The sequence below is a fragment of the Arachis stenosperma genome, chromosome 1 (assembly GCF_014773155.1).
Source record: "Arachis stenosperma cultivar V10309 chromosome 1, arast.V10309.gnm1.PFL2, whole genome shotgun sequence".
In the NCBI taxonomy this organism is placed as follows: domain Eukaryota; kingdom Viridiplantae; phylum Streptophyta; class Magnoliopsida; order Fabales; family Fabaceae; genus Arachis; species Arachis stenosperma.
Genome location: NC_080377.1, coordinates 40,577,739 through 40,588,626, shown reverse-complemented (window position 1 = coordinate 40,588,626; position 10,888 = coordinate 40,577,739). Strand labels below are relative to the sequence as shown.

Here is a 10,888-nt window from a genome sequence, read left to right as displayed (position 1 = left end):
ACCGGGTCGTACCAAGTAATACCTTACGTAAGTAAGGGTCGATCCCACGAGGATTGATGGATCAAGCAACAATGATTGATTGATTGGCTTAGTTAGACAAACAGAAAAGAGTGTTTTAGTATTCAAAGAGCATTAAACAGTAAATTAAGAATTTCAGAAAGCAAGTAGCAATGAGTTGGGAATAAAATATGGAGAAAACAGTTAAGGTTTCAGAGTTATCTATTTTTTCGGATTAACTTTTCTTACTAACTAATTTAATTATGCAGGATTTAATTTATGACAAACTGTATGTGACTAGACCCTAATTCCTTATACCTTCCCAGTCTCCTCTAAAATTCATTAACTACCAATTTCTTAGTCAATTAATTCCAATTAGAGGGTGATAATCAATTTCTAGTTTATATGCTACAAAAACTCTAATTACCCAAGAAATAAAAGGATTATATGTCACGTATCCTGTTAAATTCAGATAATTAAAATTTAGGAGAAGTTGTTTTCAAGCTGTTGTTCAAGTATAGAGCTTTTTCAAGTTATACAAGAACTCAAATAGAAAGAGGGTTATACTTCCATTCCACCCAAATTCATAAGATAAAGAGCGAAAACAATTCTTAAATTATAACTCCATGCATAAATTAAAATAGAAAAAGCAATAAAATCAATCCATACAAATAGACAGAGCTCCTAACCTTAACAGTGAAGGATTAGTTGCTCATGGTTCAGAGAAGAAAACTAGGATTCTGATAAAATGTACAACGTTCCAATTTGATGGCATCTAAATTCCTATTTATAACTAATCCTAATAAATTTAAAATCTAATTATCTAAAATTAAAAATAATATCTTTTCCAAAAAATAAGATTTGAATTTAAATTCGAATTAATTAACAAGTCTTCAGCTGATGGGTGGGGACCACTTGTTTTGTCCATTCTGTAGCTTCTAATCTGTGTTTTCTGGGCTGGAAACTGGGTCAAAACAGCCCAGAAATCGCCCCCAGCGTTTTTCTGCATGTGGCGCATGTCACGCACACGCGTCAGTCACACGTACGCGTCGATGGTCTTCTTCGCAAGTCACGCGGACGCGTCGATCACGCGCACGCGTCACTGAGCAAATCTTCAAATCAAGCGTACACGTCAGTCACGTGCACGCGTCGCCATGGATACCTCTAAATCACACGCACGCGTCAGGCACGTGTGCGCGTCGCTCCTCGTAGCCATCTCCTTTGATTGTCGTGCTGCAGAAACTCCATCAAATCTAGCTGAATGCTACCTAAAATAAACAGTATTGCACAAAGCTCAAAATAGCATCCATAGTGGCTAAAATATAATTAATTCTTGATTAAACTCAACAAATTAGATGCAAATTCACTAGGAAAAAATAGAAAAGATGCTCACGCATCAGCACACCAAGCTTGTGAGCCAAAACTATCATCATGGGCGTGCCACTTGAGTCCTGGGCGTGGCACGCCAGTTCACTTAACCAGAGAGGGAGGTTGAAGACTCTAACAAGGGCGTTGCACGCCAGGTCTAAGGCGAGGCACACCAGTATAATTAACAAGAAGAAAAGGGTCAAGTCCTCATCGAGGGCGAGCCACTTGAGACTCTAGGCGTGGCATGCCAAGCTAACTATCAATGGGTGTGCCACTTGGTATTTTGGGCGTGGCACGCCAACCTTGCTTGCACCATGGGCATGGCACGCCAGCTCACTGGACCAGAAAGGTACATTGGTGCACCAACAAGGGCGTGGCATGCCAGGCTAACCCTCTAGAGAAGAAGATTGAAGATTTTAATGAGGGCGTGACACGCTAGTTCAAATTGCCAGAGAAGAAGATGGAAGACTGCACCATGGGGCGTGCCACTTGAGACTTGGGCGTGGCACGCCAAGCCAACTTCACCATCATGGGTGGGCCACTTGAGACTTGGGTATGGCACGCCAAGCCAACCTTCACTCTGGGCGTGGCACGCCACTCACACGCCACTCACATGTCATCAATGAATGGTTATTTCCTTTAGTTTCAATTGTAATTTTCTTTTCTTTTCGTAATTTCTCATTTCTAGTAATATGAGTAGTATAAATACCCCTTGAAGAGTACTGAAAGGGGGCTTGGAACTTTTACTTCACTTTTTACTTTACTTTCATCTTCTTCCATCTCTTGTATTCTCTCTCTAAGCTATGAGTAGCTAAACTCCCTCTCATTGGGGGAGAGACCTCTGTTGTACTTGATGGATTAATGATAGTGAATTCCTTCTTCTCTTCATCTCTCTTTGATTTGCTGAAGGGATTTCGTTCTTCATGCTTAGCATCCAATTATCTTGGAAAAGGGATTGAATGCAACTTGGATTTCATGGGAACCTTGGAAGAGGAAACATGAAATCATGCTAGAAATCCCTTTTCATATTGAGTAGATCTGGGTTTTGGGATTGGATATGGTGACATTAAAGTTGAAGCTGATGACAAGTCATCATATACCCATTTTTCAAGCTAATTTCACTTGTTTTGTTAGCATTTATGCACTTTCTTGCATCCTAAGTAAGTGATTTGGAGTGAAAATGCATAACTTCTCTAAATCAAGCAACCACCATGAAATTAATGTTAATCCATGAGGTTTGAGCTCATTTTAATTGAATTTTAATTGATTTATAAGCCTCTTGAATTTAGTGATACTTTGAGTGGTTGTTTTGGTTTATTATAGGTGAAGAAAAGAAAAGAAAAGGAAAAGCGTGGCCTAAGAAGTGTAGCCAAAGAAGGAAAAGCGTGGCCGAATCAAGATGAAGCGTGCCGCATTGCAAGGGGAAGCAACATTGCCCTCCACAAGGGCAGAATGCCCTCTAGGAGAGCAACATTAGGTGACCAAGCAAAGGAAGGCAATTCTGCCCTGCCCACTCCAAGGGCAGAGCACAAAATGTGCCTTGGAACCAAGAGAAAGAAAACCTTGCCCTGCCCTTGTGGAGGGCAGAATCGGGCTCTACAAGGAAGAAATTCAACAAAAAAAACATCACCCATGCATGCCACAAGGTTCGAACAAAGAACCATGAGGAAGCCAAGCTCTAAGACCCATTGCCGTGCCAAGAAATCAAGAAAATTAATGAAGCGTGTGTATCCGCCCAGGTTCGAACTCGAGACGTGAACAAAGGAACATTGCCCTGCCCTTGGCGCGGGCAGGGCAGCATTTGAAGTGGCGCACCAAGAAGCAAAACGCGCGCACCAAGTTTTGTTCCTGGCAGCACCAACCGCGCGCACCAACGTCCCTGGCGCATCAAACCTTTCCTGCCCTGCCCTTGGCGCGGGCAGGGCAGCGTCCCACGCACCAACGCGCATCGCGCGCAACCATGGCCGCACCAGGCTCGCACAAGGCTGCACCAACACGCACCAAGCTTCAATTTTCTGCCCTGCCCTCCACAAGGGCAGGGCAGCCTCCTGGGAGTGAATTTTCATGGGCCGAAAATTCAAACTAAAATCCCATTTTAATTCATTTCTTCACCAAATCAAAAGCCCATCCAAATCCCAAAATCCAAGAATAGAAAGTGTATAAATAGGAGTTAGTTTGATGTAATCAAAACCTTTATGCTCACTTTTGAATTTTTACTTTTACCTTGGCTTTTGAATTTTTACTTTCACCTTCCTTTGGAGCTTTGACTCTCTTGCAATTGTCCTTGAGAGAATTGGCCGAGCACTAAGAGGATTAAGGGAGAATTGACTGATCTCCTTCCTCATTCTTACTTGGGCAATTCTACTCTTGTGTTTCTGAGTTTTGGGTGTGTGAAATTGGGGAAATTCTGTCCCAATTCCCATTCAAACTCTTTTCAAATTGTTTTCTGCATAATTCAATTTCAATTCTGTTCTTCTATTGCTTCTTCTTTAAATCTTCTGTCAATTGCTTTTATACTTCAGATCTGGGAAGGAAATTGAGTTTTAGGCTCTGCTACCTAAGCTCTTGAGTCCTGAGATCATAATTCACTTTGGGTTCTTCTGTGAACCTCTTCTGCACTTTATATTCTTTCTGTTTGAATGCTTATTGCTTCTAATTCAATTTCTGCTCAATCAATTGTTGCAATTTACTTTTTCTTTGCCTAGATCCTGCAATCCCATTCCTCAATTCCCTTTTACATTCAAGCAATTTATCTTTCTTGCCATTTAAGTTACTGCAATTTAAGTTTCTTGCACTTTAAGTTTCAGTCATTTAATTCCTTGTTCTTTAAGTTTCTGCAAATTTACTTTCCTGCTCTTTAATTTACTGCACTTCTCCCTTCTCCCTCTACATTTATTGTCATTTACTTCTTGTTAAACACAAATCACTCAACCAAAACTTGATTCGCTTGACTAAACCACCCACTAAACTAAAATTGCTCAATCCTTCAATCCCTGTGGGATCGACCTCACTCATGTGAGTTATTATTACTTGATGTGACCCGGTACACTTGCCGGTGAGTTTTGTGTTGGATCGTTTTCCACACATCAGAAGCCATTCTGGAAATCCCTTCTCAACACTTATTCTTGATTAGCTTAACTAATTTACTCTGCTAACTAAAGTTGTTTAATCGATCAATCCTCGTGGGATTGACCTCACTCTCAATGAGTTTTTACTTGGCGATAATTCAATATACTTGCCGAAAGAGTTATTGTAGTTATACAGTAAATTTCCAACATCATCTATCCTTCTAAAATCCAAAATAGTAAATGATGAGCGGATATTTTATATGCTTTTTGGCATCATTTTCATATAGTTTTCAGTATTTTTTTTAAGTTTTATTATGTTTTCATATGTTTTAGTGCAAAATTCATATTTTTGGATTCTACTTTGATTTTGTGTGTTTTATGATGATTTTAGGTATTTTCTGGCAGAAATTGAAGAGTTTTGGCAAAGTCTAATTCAGAGACAGAGAAAGGACTGCAGATGCTGTTAGGATCTGACCTTCGTGCACTTGAAGGAGCATTTCTGGAGCTACAAAAGTCCAAATGGCATGCTCCCAAAAGCTATGAAAAGCTAACATCTAGGGCTTTCCAAAAATATATAATAGTCTATACTTTACTTTGGAAATGAAGGCCCAAAATCGGTGTTCAATGCTAGCCACCAGCCCCATTCCTGGCGTCCAACGCCCAAACGGGGTAGCTGGCGTCCAACGCCCAAAAGGGAGTCCCAAGCCAGCGTTCAACGCCCCTAAGGGGTACTAGCTCATGAAGACACTCCAAACTCAACCCAAACACTCACCAAGTGGGCCCGGAAAGTAGATTTTTGCACCTCTAAGTCTAGTCTGTCATATTTTTGTAATTTTTAGTTAGCAGATTAGTATATATAGGAGGAGATCACCCTTGTTTAAGATCTTCTTCTTCCCCCACTTTATTTTCAAACATCATATTGTACAGTATGAGTCACTAACCTCCTAAGGATAAGGTTAGGAGCTTTGCTGATTCTTATGAATTAACAATATCACTATTCTACTTCAATCTATGCTTGATTCTATTCTAAGATGTATATTCGTTCTTCAACCTTATGAATCGGATGACCCGTGACAGTCATCTTCATTCTACATGGGTTTTTGCGAGTCCTTGACGGGATAGTATTGAACCACAAGCTTCATTATATATCTCTTAGACGACTAAGGGGACTTCTCGAGACATCAGTTCAGCAAAGGTGCAGGCCGATTAGGGCCATTGTGGTATAGACTAGAACCAAGAGTAGCATTCTCTGATCCAGAAGATCCGACCTTGTATATGGCGCTTTGAGTAGGATCACCAAGGGAATGGACTGCTAAAGCTTCACCCCCGTTCAAATTGGATGACTGCTGACCCCGTGTTTGGTCTGAAGCAAAGAAGATTAATGACCGCTGACCCGGCGTTAATCATATACAGCCTGCCATATAATGAATCAATCAGAAGTTTGAGTAGATGGTGAGAAAAGTTGATCCTGAAAGAAGAAGCATCTCCGAAGCCTCAACCGTTCTCATTTCTCATACCATTGATTTCATACCTATCTAGTAACGTTTTATTTATTTATCTGTTTTATGCATTTTCTCGTGACAACTATGTTTTCTATCCGCCTGACTAAGATCTGCAAGGTAACCACTGCTTGCTCAAACCAACAATCTTCGTGGGATCGACCCTCACTCACCTGAGGTATTACTTGGACGACCTAGTATACTTGCCGGTCTATCTGTGCGAAACGTGCGGAGTCAGTTTCGTGCACCAAGTTTTTGGCGCTGTTGCCGGGGATTGTTCAGATTTGACAAACTATCGAATTATCTTGTTGCTTAGATTAGGTACTTTTTACTATTTTGTTTGAGTCCTTTGTTTTCTTTTCAAAAAATTTTCAAAACCTTTTCTTTTCTTTATTAATCTTTATCTTTTGTTTGAGTCTTTTATTCTTGTTCTTGTTAAAGTTTTGAACTTTCTTGGTGTCCATTTCCAAAAATTTTCAAAAAAAAAGTGTGTCTTTTATTTGAGTTTAATGTCAGTCCTTAAGTTTGGTGTCTTTTGTGTGTGCTTTGTTTTCTTTGAATTTTCGAATTAGTCGTAGTGTTCTTTCTTGGTATTCAACTTGTTCTTGTTTCTTTTCTTGTTTTGATCTTAAAAATTTTAAGTTTGGTGTCTTTTGGTGTTTTCTTTTTAATTTTCGAAAAATTGGTGTCTTTGATTTAAAAATCTTAAATTTGGTGTCTTTTGGTTGTTTTTCCCTTTCTTCATTAATTTGAAAAAATAAAAAATATCTTTTCTATCTTCATTCAAATTTTCGAAAATTTGATTTAAAAATTTTAAAGTTTAGTATTTTCTTGTTAGTATAGTCAAATTTCAAATCTTATATTTTTAAATTTTTTCAAATTTTTTCTTTTAATTTGATTCCTTCTTATCTTATCTTTCTTTTAAATTTTAAAATTCAAATTTTTTTCAAATCTTTATCTTATCTTTGGTTTATCTTTCTTTAAATTTCAAATCATTATCTTAATTTTAAATTTTAAATTCAAATCTTCACCGTATCTTATATTTTTTAACTTATTTTCAAATCTCAATCTTATCTTATTTCAAATTCAAATTTTAAAAACTCAATTTCAAAATTTCAAATTTCAAATTTCAAATTTCAAACTTCAAAATTCAAAATTTAAATCTTTTTCAAAAATCAAATTTCAAAACTTTTAAAATCAAATCTTTTTCAAATCTCCTATCTTATATTATTTTCAAATTTTTCTTAATTAGTTACTTGTTTTCTCTTTCTATCTTTTTCAAAACTTCCTAACTAATTCCTCTCTCTCCTATTTTTGAAAATTTCCTACTTCTTTCTCTCTCTTCTTTTTCGAAAATCATCTTTCATTTTTTCAAATCTTTTTAGTTAATTAGATTTTAATTTTCTTCTTGTTTTTGAAATTAAATAAATAAAAAACAAAAAACAAAAATATTTTAATTATTGTTTCTCTTTTTACTTCTTAATTTTCGAAATCTTTACCCCCTTTATTCGAATTCTTTTTCTCATTCCTCTACTCTCATTCTTCTTTCTTCTTCACATCTCACAGGGAGTTCTCTATTTTTTGACATAGAAACTTCCATTCTCTTTCTTTCTTGTTTTCTTTTCTTGTTAATGAGCAGGAACAGAGATAAAGAACCTCTCGTTGATCTTGATCCTGAACTTGAGAGGACCCTAAGGAAGCGTTTGCAACAAGTTAAAGCACAACACTCCAGAAGAGATCTCACAGAACTTTTCGAACAAGAAGCTGAAAATACAAACATGGCAGCCGAACAAAATAATGGAGGAGATGCAAGGAAGGTTCTTGGTGACTTTACTGTACTCACTTCTAACTTCTATGGAAGAAGTATCTCCATACCTACCATTAGAGCAAATAACTTTGAGATTAATCCTCAGTTAGTCTCTCTAATGCAACAGAATTGCAAATTTCATAGACTTTCACTAGAAGATCCACATTAATTCTTATCTGAAATCTCACAAATCTGTGATACTATTAAAACCAACGGAGTGGATCCTGAGGTCTACAAGCTTATGCTTTTCCCTTTTGTTGTTAGAGACAGAGCTAGGATATGGTTGGATTCTCAACCTAAAGAAAGCATAGACTCTTGGAAAAAGTTGGTCAATGCTTTCTTGGCCAAGTTCTTTCCACTTCAAAAGATGAGCAAGCTAAGGGTGAAAAGTTCAAACTTTCAGACAAAAAGAGGGTGAATCCCTCTATGAAGCTTGGGAAAGATACAAGAAATTGATCAAGAGATGCCCTCCTGACATGCTCACAGAATGGACTATCCTAGGAATTTTCTATGATGGTCTATCTGAGATGTCCAAGATGTCTTTGGACCATTCTACAGGTGGATCACTCCACTTGAAGAAAATGCCTGAAGACGCACAGGAACTCATTGAAATTGTTACAAACAACCAATTCATGTATACTTCTGAGAGAAACCCTGCGAACAATGGGGTAGCTCAGAAGAAAGGAGTCTTGGAAGTTAACACTCTGAATGCCATATTGGCTCAGAACAAGATCTTGACCCAACAGATCAATATGATCTCTCAGCATTTGACTAAAATGCAAGTTGCAGCTGGCAGCACTCAAGACACCTCCTATGATGGAGATGCTTTTGATCCAGATCAACCCACTATGAAAGAGGTAAATTATATGGACCTAAGACTACTAGGACCAATTGCACACTTCTCTAAAAGAATTAAGCTCCAACATGGACTAACTAAGGATGGGACATCAAGAGCACTCTACCATCCTCTATGAAATAAGAGAAGACCAAAGGGCCATGAGAGAAGATCAAAGAGCTATGAAAGAAGAGTAATAAAGGCAGGGGAATGACATAGAAGAAATCAATCACTCCATTGGATCCTCCAAAAGGAGTAGTAGCCGCCATCACTAAGGTGGATTCGTTCCCTTAAACCTCTGTTGCCTATGTTATTTTTCTGTTTTCCATTTATTTTGTTTCATTGTCTGTTTTTAGTGCATGATCATCTTTATGTCTTAAAGCTATGAAATATTCCATGCATCTCTCACCTTACTTAAAAGAAAATTTTAATTGAAAAAAAAGTAAGATGCATGAATTTTGAGTTATATATTAAGAATAGTTCAATTATTTGATGTGGTGGCATTGCTTTTGCTTTCTGAATGCATGAATAAACAGTGCATATTTGATGTTGGAGTTCAGAATGTTGGATCTTGAAAGAATGATGATAAAAGTGAAGTATTATTGGTGATCTGAAAAATCCAAAAAACTAATTCTTAAAGCAAGAAAAAACAGCAAAAGCAAAAAAAATGTATATGCGGAAAAAAAAGCAGAGAAAGGAAAAGAAAAAGCCAATAGCTCTTTAAACCAAAAGGCAAGAGCAAAAAGCCAATAGCTCTTTAAACCAAAAGGCAAGAGCAAGGATCCAAGGCTTTGAGCATCAATGGTTAGGGGGCCTAAAAGAAACAAAATCTTAGCCTAAACAGTTCAATTGAGCTGCTTCCCTAACTATATGTGTCACAACCCAAAATGAGCCACGACTGGCGCTCAGGAAAAAGAGTTCCCTAGCAAGCCTAACAGATTCGAATATATGATAAATAAAAAATGTTACAAATAATTTTTGATAAATTTACACTTTCTACAATGAATAATTACATAAATGAACAAAAATAAAATAAATAATATAGATGGATCCTGCCTGTGACATATGGAGCAGATGACGTCTAAGAACTCAACAAGGAACAGAGCCCATTGCAGATCATTACTCTTGAATAAAAAGGTTCACATAATCAAATACTTATTCCTGAAAAATATTTTTAAAAAAAAGAGTGAGTTTTGCGACTCAGTGACTAGACAGTACATCTATAATTCACATGAGACCATCTAAACATTATTATGAAAATAATTTTAGTTAGAAAATAATAATTTATATGAATAAGTGAATCAATAAGGGAGCTTTCATACAGAAATCAAATCAAATAGTCCACACTTGGGCGGCTCCACCTCTAAGGGTAGCCCTTTCCTCTAGTGTGTTCATACGGAATAACAGATCCAACGTGTGGCCTACACGTTAGGCTAGCAACGCCCCTGCTAGTTGAGGTCTGAGCCAAATGCATCTAGGTTAACGTCATAACCACCGTTAACTACGGTTTTCTAATACAAGCCTCCCAAACCAATTCAAAATATATAATTTTAAATACAACCAATCTTTGATCTTTCAAATATATACGGTATCAAATCAAATCAAATAATACTTTTTTATCAAAAATCATTTTCAATCATATGAAATGATAAATATACTTTACAAATTCATAGTATATAAGTGAGTATTTACAATACTTTAATGTTCCAAAAGCACATATTCAATAAAATCGAATATTCTAAAATAATACAAAACTTCATCAAACATGTATATAGTCTCATGTGCAGATTAAAAATTCGAATTTCACAAAAATAATATTTAGTTCTAATAAATCCACTATTAAAATCAGATTCAAATCCTTTTTTAATAACTTATAAATATAGTTATAAATTCACGCAACATATATCAAAATAATTATAGATGTAAAGCCAAATAATTATAAATGTAAAGCCTACTCACAACTTGGTCCTAAGGGACCGAAGAAACCAAACCCGAAAAGCCGAATTAAAAGCTGAGAAAGGTTGGAATAGAATGGAACGACAGAACACAGAGTTTGGACCGAGCCGGTGGCAGCAACTTCAATTCAACAGCACCAATGACTACGTCTTGGATGTCATCTCGACAACAACAGCAGCATCGCTACCACTTCTAGCCCGTAACAAACAGCAGCAAAAGCAAATCAATCAAGAAAGATGGCACGAAAATAGAGCGACACAGTATGGTAGATTAAAGTGGAACAGGAATAAGAAGAGATGTCAAGTACAAGCAGAATGGGGTTTGTTTTACCAAGGGAAAGGTATAGCAGTGGTGGCTC

The 10,888-nt window shown here is 37.0% G+C and overlaps 1 non-coding gene across 1 annotated transcript; it reads right to left on the bottom strand.

Annotated features, from left to right (window-relative positions):
- Positions 1–8,112: 8,112 nt before the first annotated feature.
- Positions 8,113–8,221, bottom strand: LOC130955543 (small nucleolar RNA R71). The gene has a single exon (XR_009076784.1). It is a non-coding gene; the product is annotated as a small nucleolar RNA R71 (small nucleolar RNA).
- Between the last annotated feature and the right edge of the window lie 2,667 nt (positions 8,222–10,888).